The sequence below is a fragment of the Pediculus humanus genome, genomic scaffold (genome assembly GCF_000006295.1).
Source record: "Pediculus humanus corporis 1103172107477 genomic scaffold, whole genome shotgun sequence".
Lineage (NCBI taxonomy): Eukaryota > Metazoa > Arthropoda > Insecta > Psocodea > Pediculidae > Pediculus > Pediculus humanus.
In genome coordinates, this window is record NW_002987095.1 from 365,203 (window position 1) to 371,880 (window position 6,678).

Below are 6,678 nucleotides of genomic sequence, written 5' to 3' on the forward strand. Positions count from 1 at the left end.
GTTTTAAACTTTGTCTGGAAATTTTTTCCAGTTAAATTTTTTTTTTTTTTTTTAAATTTGAATTAATAAATAAACGTTAATAAAATTTAATAATTAATTTAATAAAAAAAATAAATTTAATTTTTATGTTTTTTTTTGAAATTATGAAAAAAAATTTTTATTCCGTAATTAAATTATTAATTAATTAAATCCATTTTTTTTACTTTTTAACAATTTTTCGTTATTATTATTATTATTATTATTATTATTATTATTATTATTATTATTATTATTAATATTAATATGACAAATACGTACAAAATAATTCACTCAAATAATAATAATAATAATGATAAAAAATAAAACTGTCAAAAATTACATTTTTTTATTTTTCTTTTGTCCCTTATTTTGACATTTTGTCGTGTCACTAGATTTGACCAAAAAAAAAAAAAATTCGTAATTGGATTTATATATATATATATATATTTACGAAACGATTTTTTTTTTTTTTATATTTATTTATTTATTCTTCCCCCCCCCCCCAGTTTACTTTTCCGTAATTTTTCATTTTATTTACATTTCATTTTATATTCTAGAAACGTTTCGATAATTTTCGACTTACGTGCAAAAATTTTTCTTTTCCTTATTTTATTTTTTTTATTTTTCGTCATTTTTAAAATTTTGATTTTTTCCACGCAAAAAAAAAAAAAAAAATTTTCTCCCTTTCTTTCTCTATCTCTTTCTCTCTCTTTAACACGACACGCATAATTTTAAATTTTGTCATTGTTGCCAACGTTTTGTTAATGTCCCATTATTATTATAAGTTAAACTCGTGAAAAAAAAAAAAAAAAAATTTTTTTTTAATAATAATAATAATTATTATATAAAAATTAAATGAAAACTTAAGTGCGAAACATCTTAAAATAATAATAATAATAATAAAATTTCAAAATAAAAGTGCCGTTAAAAAAAAAATAAAATAAAATAATGACGTGACGAGTCTTCTGCTATTCGTGTTTGTTCGTAAAAAGTAATTTAATCTCAGTTAAAAAATGTAATTAAAAAAAAAAAGTGCGAATAATAAAATGACAAATCTTTTCATAATATTTTTGTTTGTTCCTCTTTGTTTTTATCACTATTATCATTATCATCATTATTATTATTATTATTATCATTATTATTGCATTTTAATATACTTTTTGTGTGCAGCAGATTTTAGAATTTTCTCATCGAGAGAAAAATTTCGGTCGATGTCGACTTTTTGAAATGACGACTCAAACACACTCTTACACCTAATTTTTTTTTTTCCGGGGGAGGGGAGGTGGAAAAAGAAAATTTCGCGCAAAAAGAGAATTGTACAAAACAGGGCAGACGAAATAATAAGACACGTTTTAAAAAACCTCTTAATTTACTCTCGAAGCAACGGTGAAATAAGCGGGGGGAGGGTTTGTGTGCAATTCACTATTTCCCTCTGGCAAAAAAAAAAATACAGAAAAAAACGTGACCGTCTATTAGTTCAACACCGCCCCTCTAAGAATGAAATAAAGGAGGAGCCGAACGAATAATAAAACGGAAATGATTTTTCGCATTTCCGTTTTCCGTGACTTATAAAAAAAAAAAAAAAAAAAAAACCACAGACGATGTCATTAAAAAATGTTAAAAGATTCTTCACCGACAATGACGAATAAGTGAATTTTCTCTCTCTCTCTCTCTCTATCTATCTATCTATTTATCTTTCTTTCTCTCTTTCTCTGGAACTTTTTAAAATTTCTTAACATTTATATAAATATATACTAAACATTTCAAATTTAAATTTTATCATGAGAATTTTTTTTTTTTTTACGCTATCAAAACATTAATAAAAAAAAAAATTTTAAATTCGTTTTATTTATTTATTTAATGGCCACAATAAATAATAAAAATTATTTTACGATCGTGACCGTCACCGCATTACATTTAACAATTCAAACAATCATCATCATCATCATCATCATTATCATCATCATTATTGCCAACTAGATTGTCGTTTAAAATGACATTTATCATAATCATCATTATCATATACGTAATCACGTATCTTTATTGTCGAACGAATTTTTACGACGTATTTTCATTTTTTTTTTATGTATTTTAAAATTTTTTGTTTTCGTATCGTATCTCCTTCTTTATCTTTTCATAACAACCCCCTCCCCCCCCCCAAAAAAAAAGAGGAACTCGATTTGCAGTTTATCTGATTTTTTAAAATCTTAACCTCTTCGATATCACGTTCAGAATCAAAAGAAACGTTCATTTCTCTCTCTCTCTCTTTCTCTTTTTCTCTCTCTCTCTCTCTCTCTCTTTCCCTCTCTCTCATATTAACTTTTTATAATGAAAACAAAACTTTAACGTATCATAAATAATTTAACATAAAAAAAAAAACTTTTTCGTTCTTAATCTCGTTTTTATATTTAAAAAAAATCCTTTAGGCAAAATTTTAAAAAAACTTTTTCACCGCCAAAAACATTAAAAAAAAAAAAATTTTTTTCGTTAATTTTTCCCGCCAAATAATCAACGTGTTTACTAAATACACGTTTTTTTTTTTTTTAATGATTTATAACAATTTTAGAAAACAAAAAACTAATTACGTATTTTAATTTCATTAGAAGAGAAAATAAGAGAGAAAAAGTTTTTTTTTTTTTTTGAGAATTCAATGTAATAAAACTTTTCCATAAAAAAAAAAGAAAATTATTTTGTACAAAAAATCTTTAAAAACAATCAAAATTTTCTTTTCGTAATCCACTTTTACTTAAGAAAACAACAATAATAATAATAGTAATAGTAATAATAATAATAATAATAATAATAATAATAATAATAATAATAAAGACGTTGCAATATTTTAAAATTATTATAAAAAAAAAAAAAAAATTTTCTTTCATCTTTTTTTTTTTCTATTAAAAACTTTAATGATTAACATCAAAGTGAGTTCAAATTTAAATTATCAAGTTTTGGATGATGATGATGATGATGATGATTACGATCATGATGATGATGATAATAATAATAATAATAATAATAATAATAATATTAACTTTATTAAACAAAAACAAACGAAAAAATGTCGATAATTACGTTAAACGCAAATTTTTCTTTTTTTTTTTTTACTGACATGCGGTAAGAATACTAATAATATCATTATTATTATTATTATTATTATTATTATTATTATTATTAACTTATTTTATTTATTTGTAAAAGAAAAAAAATAACGATCAATAAAATAATATTAAACTCATTGTAAATTTAATAATAATAATAATAAGAAGAAGAAAAAGAACAATGATAAAACATAATTTAAAAAAACATTTTTTTTTTTTTTTTCATTTTCTTTCAAAACCATAAAAATACATAAAAAAATAATAACAATAATAATAATAATAATTTAGAGAGTGAGAGAGAGAGAAAGAAGAAAAATTACGAATTTTTGACGAAAAATCAAACCTCGAGAGGTCGAAAAGAAAAAAAAAAAAAAAAAAAAAAGAAGAAGAAAAGAAATAAAATGAACTCGACACCTGACAGATAAAAAACCAAAAAAGTTTTCCACGAGGGATGAAAAAAAAAAAAAAGGAAAAAAAGGAAAAATAAATCGAGAAAAAAAGATAGATGGGTAGAGGAGATAGAGAAAGAGAAAGAAAGAAAGAGAGAGAGAGAGAGAGAGAACGATGGAAAAAAACAGATTTTGATTTTCTGCCCTGATAAATTTTACAAGGTAAATGAGAAGGCTTATCGAGGTTGTTCCCACGGGATGAAAAAAGTTACAAGTAATGAGAAGTAGAAATTAGAAAAAGTGAGAGAATAAGGTTAAAAAAGGCAGAGGAGGAGGGGAAAGGAGGAGGTGGTGAAAGAGGAGGGGAATGGCGAAGAGAAAAATTCAAATGAAAATTTCAAATTCTTTCCTACCGAAAATTTTTTCCGGTGCAAACTCGGAGTCGGAATAATAAAAAAATGATTTTAACATTCCATTAAATCTACCGCCACGTCTTTGATCTTTGATTCCACGATTTTTTTTTTTACTGACACTTACTTAAAAATTATCACAAATAAAAATCACATTAAAAAAATTCCGCTATGAAAAACAGACAATTTTTTAATTTTTTTTTTATTCGAATTCGATCATTTTCCAACCGGAAATAGAAAATTAACCACCGTCAGCTGAAGGAAAACGCGAATAACAGTAATAATAATAATAATAATAAAATTTTAAATCGTGATAATAATGGTGATCGATAATGTCTCCCCATTTTATTTTTAAACTAATCTATAAAAAAAAAAATTTTCTTTTTTTTTTTTTTTTTTTTTGAATTTTCCCCACGATTTTGTTTTGACGAAAAAAAAAAAAAAAGAAAATTTTACTTTTCATAACAAAAAAACGATCGATAAAATTGAAATTTTCAAAAAAAAAAAAAAAATTGCGGCAGTTTATATTTAAAATGATCCGAAGGAAAAAAAAAAATAATAATAATAATAATAATAATAATTTTTAATATTTAATTAAGGATATTGCGGGTTGAAAAAAAGGATTTTAACGAGCTTTTCATTTTTCCACAAAATCCAAAAAAAAAAAAAAAAAAGAAAATTTTTTTTTTATGCGAATACCGCACGATTTAACCAACGATAAAAAAAAACTTATTATTATTACTATTATTATTATTATTATTTTCGTACGATGACGGAATAAAATGAAATCCCCTTCATCTTTTTTTTTTTTTTTTTAGGAAGTTTCTCTAAAAGTAAAAATGACACGTCGTGCAGCGAGTTTAAAAATGAAAGGACAATCTATTGTAAACGAGAGTCAGTTATCAAATATTGATAGTTCATCCGTTTCCGGTCATCAGGAAATGACGCCGAAAAAATCAAACTGGCAAGTTATCGAACATTTTGCGACAGATTGTTCAACTCATTCTCCTAACTTAATCGCCGTAAGTTATTTTCTTTTCTTTCTTTATTTATTTTTTTTTTATTATTTTATTAAATTCGTTCTGACCGGTTAAAATGTCGCAATTTAAAAAAATAATAATAATAATATCAACAACAACAACACGACATTCGTCTGAAACGTTAGTTCATTAATCATTCCGTTTTCCGACAAGGAATAATTCACTACAATTCAGTATATTTTATATTTGCTAAGGCGACAGCAATACAGAATTGTTTTTTTTCGTCATTATAATAATAAAATTGATGACGTATTTAAAAATTACGTCATTTTAAAAACAAAACATTTTTTATTTTTTCCGTTTTATTTATTTACATAAATACAAGTTGTCGACACATTAAAAATATTATTTTTAACCTTTTTTTGTTGTTTTTTTGAAATTTACCGCGTTTTAACGATAGCAAAACAAACAAAAAAAAAAAATTTGTTAAAAACTAAAGTAGTGGTAATGATTTGTAAACGGATGAATGAATATGACTAACGTAGTAATAAAATTATTTCGTCAACCGTAATTATTAAATTATTATTTTCCAAAAAAAAAAAAATTATATTGTATTATTATTATTTATTTTGCTTTGAAATAGTTCGACGGATATTTTTCTATTTTTTTTTTACCTTTCTGCTTCCACGATTTCATTTTTCGAAATAATATGTATATATTTTTCGTTCGCTTTTTGTTTTTAATTTCTCTTTATTTTTTCATTTTTATCTTATTTGAACTTTAACCCTTTATCGTTTTAAATTAATTTTCTTTTTTTTCTTTGTCATTTTTTTTTTTTTTTTTTGTATTTTCCGAAAGGTTTTTTTTTTTTAAATACGTATACAATTAAAAAAAAAAAAAAAATGGCGTTTGATTCGTTAATTAATTAATTATTTAAATGTTTTTTTTGTTTTTTTTATTCATCAAACGATATTTTTCTTCCATTTTTTTTTTTTTTTTCGTATTCGATAATCGTTTGTTTTTCTCTCTCTTTCTTTCTCTCTTTTGCAAATTTTTTCTTTTGTTTGTTTTAACGTTTTTTTTTTTTACATTCTTTCGGCCGTGATTTTTTTTTTTTAACTTTTCTTAAAATATAAAAAAAAAAAGTTTCTTATTTTTTTTTTTTTGTTTCATTCCGCTTGAAAAAATTTTTAAATTTTTTATGTTTTATAACGCCTCATTTCTTTTATTATTTTATTTTGTTTCTTTTTCATTTTTCTTCAAAAAAAAATGAAAAAAAGAAAAAAAAATTTTTTTTTTTTTTTTTTATCTTTTGGCGAGTTAACATTGTTGAATGTTTTACGATGATATTGCATGTATGTTATTTATTTTTAAAATTTATTATATATATATATATATATATATATATATTGTTCAACCTTTTTTAGATATTCTTTTTATGTATTCGCAGTAAATTTTTTTTTTTTTCTTTGCTCTTTTCATATTTTCCCTTTTCTTTTTTTTCCTTTTTTTTCTTTTATAATCAAATTTAATCTTATCGTCAATTTTTTCGTTTCGGTTATTTTTTAATTTTATTACGCGAAAAATTGATTTATTTCATTCGCTCATGCCCACATATTCGTGTTTTACTCTTTCCTTTATTATGAAACGTACACTTAATTAAATTATAACCTGCGATTTAGATTAACAATCATTTCCAAATTGGACACTATGGAACGATAACTTCATTCAACAACGACAAATACGACGCTTTTTACATGTTTTACATATTTCTACTAATTTG